The 10134-nt window shown below is 38.6% G+C and overlaps 1 long non-coding RNA gene across 1 annotated transcript; it reads left to right on the top strand.

The window, feature by feature from the left end:
• The first annotated feature begins 223 nt into the window (after positions 1-223).
• LOC144631978 (uncharacterized) lies at positions 224-2653 on the top strand. Its single transcript, XR_013566832.1, has 2 exons — positions 224-430; positions 2266-2653. It is a non-coding gene; the product is annotated as an uncharacterized LOC144631978 (long non-coding RNA).
• Positions 2654-10134: the final 7481 nt, after the last annotated feature.

Genomic DNA, 10134 nt, shown 5'->3' with positions numbered 1-10134 from the left:
TAATTTAAAGACAAGAACATCACATCATACCAATTGTTGTTAAATAATAAAACAAGATCGTGTGCTTGTAAATTAAAGTACTTGCCTATTTGACTAGTGAATCTGGTTTTTTTTTTACATTTCAAAAAAATGGGTCGGTCGGCGATCATTCTCGTCCCCAGAGGCCGCGATCCTTCTGGTCAGCACCCGGGATCGAGACCTCTGGCCGGCTCAGGAGGGAGCGGTAAACTCGTCAGCTCGGTTGTCCCGAGGTCTTGGGCAATCGTGACGTCACGGCCATCGAAGCGTGAAAACGCTAAAAAATTGTCGAAAATGGCGGCGTCGCCAATGTAAGATAACACTGGTTCAAGCTGTATTTCTACTCATTCCAGCTTCAAATGGTGTTGTGTTTCGGTCAACACATGTAGCTGTTTTCGTTCTTTCTTCAGAGGTAGGTGGAGTTTAATTTTTACCGTTAAATAATGCAAAAACTGCTTTTCAAAGCATTTTGGGCCGAGCCTTGCAAGTGAAAATTCTGGTGGTAGATTTTAGTTATTCGCACGGTAAAATTCCTTTTTTTCTGTGATCGGTAACGTGAAGGAAGGTAAAACTTGGTCTTAGAAAAGGTTATACACACAAGAAAACATTGTACTTAAAGATAGCTCCGTAGAATCAACATTAAAAATGATCAGTCCATTTGGAGGTCGATCTTTGATCGTCTTGATGATCTAGTGCTCAAACTGTTTTGTAAAAACTTACAAAAAACAAGAACATTATGATTAAATAACGGGTCACAGGCTACTCATTTTTACTTGGAACTATTCAATGATTTTAATGAGCCTCTGAATTACTTATTTTGACTGTTGTGCTAAGCTTGCAAATTCCAAGTAACTGCTTGAGTTATATGAGGGTCTAACATAGGTTTGGCGGGATGCGGGATGGGCCTGTTTTCGCTGGCGGGATGCGGGATGAAAGGAAATTTAAAGGCGGGATGCGGGATTGTAAGAGGTCGGCGGGAGGCGGGAAGTTGGTTATTTTCGTGGTGAGACGCGGGAATTCTTGTCTTTTTCGGGCGGGAAACGGGATGCTATAGATCGCTATACAGTCTAGTTTTTCGTCATTATCAGCGTGTGTGTGAATTTTTGATCCTTATCAGCAAAATCAATTTGCGGTCCGACCACCGTCTAATTTTTGATTAAGACCTGTCACAAACATGTCAATTTTTTCTATAAAATCCATTAAAATCACGTTTCCAGCAGATATAGACGATAATTAAATGATCAGCAACTGGCCAGGGCTTGAACCCGGACTGCTCGATTTAGAGTCCAGCGCACTAACCATATTAGGCAACTGCAAGTTTCTTGCTGTCAAAAATCAAAATGGCGAAGTGGATCGTCATAGCCTAGTTGCATTCCCTCCAAGTTAAATGGAAATGCAACATGACAGGAAGGACAGCTACTACAACAACAGGTCATCAGCCAGAGAAAAAGAAATAACATCGATACTTCAGAGAAACGACAGAGCATCATTAAAGATCAACGAATGAACGCCAACTCAGGGTAAAGTAGGTAAACCATAGATTTACCAAAGTGAACTAGCTACTCCTGTCTATCGTAATCATTGACCAAGGCAACTGTAAAGATCTACTGTAATACGATAACTTGGGAACAGTCGGGGAAAAACATTTTAATGCGGCGGGATCGGGATGACGCGTCCGAAGCGAGCGGGATGGCGGGAAAGAGGAAAAAATGGTGGCGGGAAGCGGGAATTGCAAACCCTATGTTAGACCCTCTTATATTAAAGTTAAATATTTTGTCTGAAGTTTTATTTGGCCAGGTACTGACCTGGTGATCGACTTCATTGTCACCAAATTTAAAAATGGACATGAAAATTTCTTTGGCTTCGTAGTTACTGTATTTGTCAATTTGTTTGGCGGTGGTGATCTGTGTTGCAACTGATGAATGTTGCACACCTTAAACTTTTCCATGTCATTGTTGCTCATAAAAGATAATGTGGTCTTGACTAAATACATTCCTTGCAGGGTCCTTAATTAATGTTTTTGAATTAGTCCCACAAATGTTTGTGCATCCTTCTATTGCACATTGTACACTTCCTTCAATGTAAGGTAATAGACCAAAAATTAATGTTTTCACCCAAATTAAATGTTTTAATTAATGTTTTTCACAAATCTTAGGACAAATTTACATTGCATTAATTTACATCATGAGACCTAGCTTCGACTATATTTTGCAATAACCTTCTAACCTTTTTCTGCTCTTCCTACAGGACAAGACATTCTTGGGGGACGTTCCCAAGATTTGTTTTCATCACAGATAAAAAGCAAGGGAGAATCAACTGGCAACCACATTTCCCTGATACATTTCTTATCAACCTCAACATCTTCATCCGGTACATCAACAATGCTTGCTGGAGAAGCTCAGATAATTTGATATTACGTATTTAAATGCTTGTCAATTATGTCTTGAAAGTAAATATGAAAATAATTATGGAGTAAAGTTTCTGGTTTTTTTTTTCAAATTATATTCAAAGCTAGATCACAGGTTTACCACCTGAGCAATATAATTTCTCCCTCTTGTGATCTGTTGCTCCAGGAGATCACTCCCTTCCAAGATGTATTGTTAAACATTTAAATATATTACCACTATCTATGACATTCATGGATTAGAGCATTTTTCTAATTAAAAAATATATAACAGAATTTGCAACATTTGTTTCCTTTGCCTTTCTTCTTTCTAAAACATTTGAAAAAGGCATTGACAGGCCTACACAGGCTCCCCTATTGTGGTTTTACGTTAGCGACGCACAAGCCTTTAAAGTTTTGCTCGGACGAGTATGGCTTTGAGCAATTTACCTCTTTTGTATGATATAATCAGAGGTGTTTTGTAAATTGTTTTCAGCACTGGCTGATTTTGGATGAGGCTCCAATGTTGCATCAGTAGTTGTTTAAAATTTTTAACCCCTGGGTGGTATGTTGTCACAAAAGGCATTATTTTGCATTTATGTATCAGTCAATTAGTCAATTTCAAGTGGAGAGCATGCCCCCCCCCCCCCCCACAAACCCCTGGGCATTTGACTTTTTTCAAAGTGTCTGATCAAATTCCGCACTATGTGGGCCAGTTGCATGGTCAAATGCCCCAGGGGCTGAAATGTCATTGTGAAAACTGTATTTATTTAAGAATTACTCTTTCCAGTTTGACTGCAACGTTTTTGTCTCTTTTTCTGAGTTTGCAAAGTTTCTGCCATTTTCTTCCCTGGGCTTGTTTTCCCTTTAATGAAATATTATTGTGTTTGTGGGCAATTACACATACAAGGGACAGAAAGATTTTCAATGAAGGGAAAGGGTTGGCTGAGAACAAAGATTTTTATTTCCCTAAAATTATTATTATTATTATTATTATCGTATCTATAACAATATTCTTGATTTTGATTGGTTCTTCCTGTGCCTATTTGTTGCATAATCGGTGATCACGTGGGTGTCCAATTACAGCTATCCAATTTGAACAACTTAAGATTGGATACCAATAATAAAATTGGACACCTTTGCCATTCACGCATCAATTACATTTTGAAATAACTTGCCTGATTAATCCTTGAATTGTAAACCACTCAGTCCGATTACTATAAAAAGCCTGCTGTTGAGCCAAGTGGCTCAGGCCAGAGCTTATCCCGGTTCCTGTAGCATTAAGCAGGTAGGAGTATTTCTATTCCCCCCTGGATGGGATGCTAGTCCATCGCAGGGTTACCCCCCAGCAGTAAATTTGCCGGTACCCATTTATACACCTGGGTGGAGAGAGGCACTATGAGAGTAAAGTGTCTTACCTAAGAACACAACGCAGTGCCCCGGCCAGGTCTCGGACCCGGACCACTCGATCCGGAGTCCGACGCACTAACCATTAGGCCACCGTGCCTCCCACAGTCCAATTACTATTACCGGTACTTATCATTATTTTATTTTTTTGGTAGGGGGGCATGGTAGAATGAGCACCTTCCACCCACTCCATGAGACACCCCTGGGATTTGTGGGTTTGTTTGAGTATAAAATTCTATTAATAGCAATGAAAACGATACAAAATTTAATTGTACCCCACTAACCTTAGCATCATTGTCAGTGTGGATGCTGAAGTTTTTTTCAGTTGGTTGACTAGTTTGCCTTTTTTATGGCTATCCTTCTTTGAATTAGTTTGCATTACAATAATGCCTGGGGAATAGCATATTGATGGTATAAACAAATGTGCATAAAAAATGATGAAAACATGCACATTTTTATTGTAGTATGTAGTTGGAAAGGGCAAAGGCATGATAAATCTGCATTACAAGAATTTTTGATTGCCAAAGAATGAAAGAAGTTACAAAGTGAGTCAAATCCTAACAAAGTCTCAAGTATGGCTGTGGAATGACCAAAATACCCAAAATACATATAGATGTGTTTACATCCAAGTATTCTGACAAGCAGCTAATTCTGTCTTCTACCTCTGCTGTTATGCACCTTCTAGATGGGTTTGCTGTAAAATATTCAAATTAAACCAAGGTTTGCCTAAATCTTGTTCAATTATTTAGGGCCGGCCTTCAATATATCCGTATTAGACTTGTCATTTCAGTCAAAAGATAAATTTGAAGTTTGAAGCCGAGATGAACTGAACGGTGCGGACGCCCGAGGAAACAGCTTGAGAACAATTTTTAATAAACAGGACGAATTTTGGTCTAAAACCATGTCCATGTGTCAATAGCCTTTAAGAATTGCAAATGGTGCTTCTATTTCTGAAGCTGCTTTCTGAAAAATTGGCTCTAGAAGCAATTTTGCCGTTAACTATACGGCTACACCAGCTTAAACGAGTATGGTGGCTTATCGATCTCCTACATGCATGCTATGGATACTATATCTTATAAAAAAGTTTTATTGGTTAAATCACTTACCAGGTCAACATATTGGATCTTTTAGGTTCTTCCTGATCTTGTGAAAACTTCCTACGTCTCTTTATAAAGTCGATCGATGTCTTTTTGTAAATCATATATATATTTGTTTTCGAGGGAAGCTCGCGTCAGCCTCCCGCAATAATTTTCCTCGCCGAGTACGGTAGATTTACTTTTTTTAGATTATTGTAAGGATTTTTTAGAAATACTCAGCAAATCACAGCAGCAAATGTAGACTTAACAAGCCGTGTTTTGGCTAATGGGTCTGCATTAGAAGCGCTTTCATCATTTTTGTGCCTATTTCTTCATTTGCTTTTTCGCGGCAATCTCGCAAACTACGCAGCCAGTACCCGTGGCTGGTGAGCTGCGATTTAAGTCACTGATCATTTTAACAAAGCTTTTTAACGATTTAATGTTTTCGGTTATTTAAAGTTTTATATTTTTTCAACCTCATATCGTTCTCTCCGTGGTGTGCATCTTTGGGTTTGAAAGATATCGGCCTTGAAATAGCGCAACATCGTAACATTTTGATCGCGATCTCTATCGATCGATCACGAACTTTTTTGTTTTAATTTCTTCCTGGTTTTGTGTTTTAGCCAAGTTTGAACTAAAAAGGCTTTCTCGTATATAGGATTCAGCATACCAACGATCCTTTCATGCTTTTTGTTATGATCTGTTTGATTACAACCGCTTAAAACACTCATGGGGAAGCCATTTGTTTGCCTGAGTTTAAACTTCCCGGGCCAGCAGACTCGTGACGTCACGATTGCCAGACACCTCGGATTTGTTTGCCCTTATTCGCCCACTGGTGCCCAGGCCTAAGTTTACCGCTCCCTCCTGGGCCGGCTCCTTATGGAGCTTTGAAGGCCTTTGAAACAGTTAGCGGTCAAGAGCAAAGATGTGTTAGCGATGGCAAATCATTGATTTATCAAGTTTTTCCTCCGGTACTGAATATATGGAAGATCGTCCGCGAGAAGGTCTACTGTGGCAGTTATTTTACCGTTAAATGTACCTATTTGCGATCACAAAATTATCAGCACTTTACGTCTGCACAAGAGATGATGGCAGATGATGCATAATCGATGTTTTGTTGACTGACTACCATAAGAAAAAAAAAACGCTTTTAAGCACAAGGCACGAGGGATTGTTGTGGATGAAGTTTATCTCGCAATCGATTGGTAAGCATGCAGTTTTTATGTAGCAATTTTATTGTTTATGAAATCAGTAAGCTTACTTTAGCTAGGTTTTTCTCCAGTCGATTGAGAGTGAACCACAGAAAGTTAAACGGCTAAATAAAATGCAGAAAATGTTATTGTATGCGTCTTTTGTCTTTATTATCCATTCCAGCATAATTATGTCAAGGATTCAGCTGATAAATGTGTGATTCCAACTTCCAAGTTTGAAGTTGTGAGATATTTAGGAAGTTTAATTCAAAGTGGCAAATTCATGCAAATTGTTGGGCATGGTTATTATTAAATGGCATTGACTCGGCAACCAAACTTGAAAAAAAAATGCAGTAGGTTTGATTATTAAATTCAGTCCCACCAATAATATGTTATGTGCCAGGTATAAATATGTTTTGAACTCCTATTTTGTTACACATAATGTGCATGCTGGCAATTTTAGTCTACACACAGAGATCATTTATTTTCCCCAGTATACTAGCTATATGTACATCCCATCATCCAAGAAAGTGATCAATTTGGGGCTCACACTATACAAAGCTATACTGAACTGAACTTTAAATCCCTCACAGCTTTTTACAAAAAAATTAAAAATGACAACCTTGTTCATGTTTACAATGAACTGTGGCCTCTGCTTGTTAATATAATGGTCCTACATAAACAAGAAGTAGCTTCATTTATACAGTGTGAGCTGTTGTTACTCCTTCAGGCATCCACCATACAAACTCATGAAAATTATGAAAGCAGGTAAACCATATGCTTGAAGTGTGGGACTTGTAAAACAGTGGAGCTGCAATTACTCTCCATGCAGAGCAATGTTGATAACTTTTAGTTCTTAAATTTAGTTTTGGAGGCAATTTTCAAGAGGGACTGCTGAAGCATATTCACTCCTGCTCTTACTTGTATGGCTACAGCTGGTATAATAGTCCATCAAGAGAGGATTATCCTCTCTTGAGTCCATTTTACAGTTGCATGCCAAGTGACCTGGCCTTTGATTGGTAGTGAGGCTGGAGGTGACCTTGCATTGTTACAAACCTCTTTGCTTTTTCATGTAAATGCAAACTTGTTCAGAACAACTTGATTTACATGTCAAAAGCAGTGAGGTCTGTATCAAAACAAGGTGACCTCCAGCCTCACTTCCATTCAAAGGCCAGATCACTGAGCAGACAACTGTAAAATGGTCTATTGTGTAAGGTGCATAGGTTGCGGTGTCTGACATTTGCGGACTGCAGACTTTCACCCTGGTTCGCCTACTTCACACTACGGTTAGCCTACTATTTACTCTGGTTAGCCTTAATAGCACTTTGGTTAGCCTGTTTATGGAAATGGTAACATGATATATTCTCTTTGTCTGCAATCTGCAAATGTCAGACACAACACAGGTTATGCTCACTGCTGGTGTAAATGATAGAGGATGTTGATTTATCTCAGTTCAGTTGGCTGCATAATTTTAGTACACAATCAATAATTAAATTACTAGTATATGAAAGAAAAGTAAAACAAACCCTGGTTTGACAAACCCTGAGTCATGCATGTGCACTGCCAAGTACCGGGGTAATGTTATGTGAGAAGAGGATGAAAAGTGGCACCCATGCAATGGACATCTCATTTATCCTTGTTTAGCTGTTAGGTATCAGCATGCCATATAGTAACATGCAGTTGTGTACGGGAAAATTTTTGTAGAAGGGGGGGGGGGGTGCGCTTTAAATTATTTGCAGAAACTCCCTGGTCACACATTCAAGATGATTCTTTTGTAATGTCACATTAAATCAGCATACCATGAGAGCACAGGTGATCAAATAGTACAAATGGTTTTATTGGTAAATCAAGATCAACATTATTAAAACTGACATGAAGTTAAAACTGACATGAAGTGAAACTGAAGGTATAACATGCTCTAAAAGAAGAAGAATTAAAAACATTAACTTGGACACCCAAAACTGCATGTCATTCATGTTTATTTGTCTTTACATTACCACAAGATTGCAGGAATTGTGGTCAGGATGGAGGTAAGTTTTTGGAGGGAAAACTTTTTGGAGACCACAGCATGTGTCTCTGCTTGAACGGTTCATCCATTTTTCCTGAATGAAAGACTATTTTTTTCTCAACCTCCCCTAAAGTATGCTGAAGGTCACATGCCAATAATGTTCACAATAATTCTGTTTTCAATGCTACATATATTATATGTACAAACTCCAGAGGTGAACTCAAGGGCATCTGGGCTATTATAGCAAGGCGCCCAAAAGTGTGACCACTTTTAATTTATTCACATTCTTTCGTGCAGATTTAATCCAATCAAAAGCCGTGGATAGCTTGCAGTTGACTTCTGATTGGATTAAATCTGCACGAAAGAATGTGAATAAATTAAAAGTGGTCACACATTTGGGCGCCTTGCTGTAACTAACTAATAAATATACATGTGATCACTGTGTGGCTGCAGAATAAGTAAAATTTGCAAGTCCTATGCAATGCTGGTGGCATGGATATAAAATCCACTAACATTGCAATGGCTGAGCAAAGCAAAACAACAAATTATGTAAAGGGGAGGTACAAAACTGACACACTTGCATTTTGTCCAAACTGTCTCACACAGGTATAACAGCCAATTTGAGTTTTGAATTGTATCAACAGAAAAACAACAATAATTTAACAGGCTATTTTCATAACATTACATGGCATACCTGTGGCAGACATATTATGATCAGCTCCTTTCTCTTTTAAACAATTATAACTATGTTTTTTAATAATCTCTGTTACAGTGTTAAATAATATTGTACTTTGGCTCTTAGATCTCCACTTATTTTGTTGTCATTTTAAATCATCATTGCCTTAATTATTTTATACTTAAGTTCTTAGATCTCCACTAATTCTGTTATCATCTGGCTGTAAACAAACCAGTCTGTCTGATAGTAATTTCAGCTGTTAACAAATCATGTACATAGGCCATTTAAAAGTGATAAATAAAATGTGAAGAAAAAAAATATCAGCTCTTTTCCTCGCAGTGAATAAATCAACAATACTTGCTGCATCTAATTTTTTTGAAGCGATTAACTACTGTCTGCTTATAAAGTAAGAAAATTATAAAATATATACCATTCTTTTTTTCTCTCTTCCTGAATTTGGCGAAGAAGTTGAGGCTAGGCTGTCTTCTAACGATTCGATTTGCCTTTCTTCGATCAGATTTATACTGATTCTTGCTGAGCTTTCGAATGGACAGCAATCATAATAAACTCCTGAAATACTTCTGCTTCACGCGTTACAAGTTCACAGAGTTCAGCACATTCGGGAGGGAAACCAGCTTCGAAAGCAATTGTTGAGGCAGAAATGTTTTCTCAATCTCACATGATTCCTTCGTTGGTTGCTTTGGAACCAAATAAAGCCAACAGATGCGTCTTCGGGATAATATTTACGTTACAAGGTCGGCAAACAGACGCTTTACAGCGAATACGCTACGTCGAAGTTCTTTCCGCCATGTTGACTGAAATTTCTCTTCCGGTCTCAATTCTATTGTTTGAGCAACGCCAATCGTAATCGGATCTGAACCGGAAGCGGCCAGAGGTCTCGATCCCGGGTGCTGACCAGAAGGATCGCGGCCTCTGGGGACGAGAATGGTCGGCGATGGGAATCTGTTCAAGTACCGTAATGATTCAATTTAGCGCCCGAGGCGCTTATTTACTTTTGGCACCTCAAGGGAGGGCGCTTATTCGAGACAGGGCGCTTATTCGGGACAGGGCGCTTATTTGATTTTTTGAGAAACAACCAAATGTATCTTATAATAACAGGAACTGTAACAGTTAGAAATTGTTAAAAGTTCAGTTACTTTTAAAATAATTCTTCATTTTAACAGTAAATATATACATGAACTGTACGGTGAACGGTCAGGAGTTTATCTAGTTGACGTCAGTGACTTCAGTAGGGCCAGTTATCCACAATAGGGGCACTTATTAGAATAGGGGTGCTTATAAGAATGGGAGCGCTAATAAGAATGGGGGCGCTTATTGGAATAGGGGCGCTTATTTACAAAAACACATTCGAAGGG

The sequence above is a fragment of the Oculina patagonica genome, chromosome 12, assembly GCF_052425735.1.
Source record: "Oculina patagonica isolate OP01 chromosome 12, crgOcupat, whole genome shotgun sequence".
NCBI classification, from domain to species: Eukaryota; Metazoa; Cnidaria; class Anthozoa; order Scleractinia; family Oculinidae; genus Oculina; species Oculina patagonica.
This window is presented reverse-complemented; position numbering and strand designations above follow the sequence as displayed.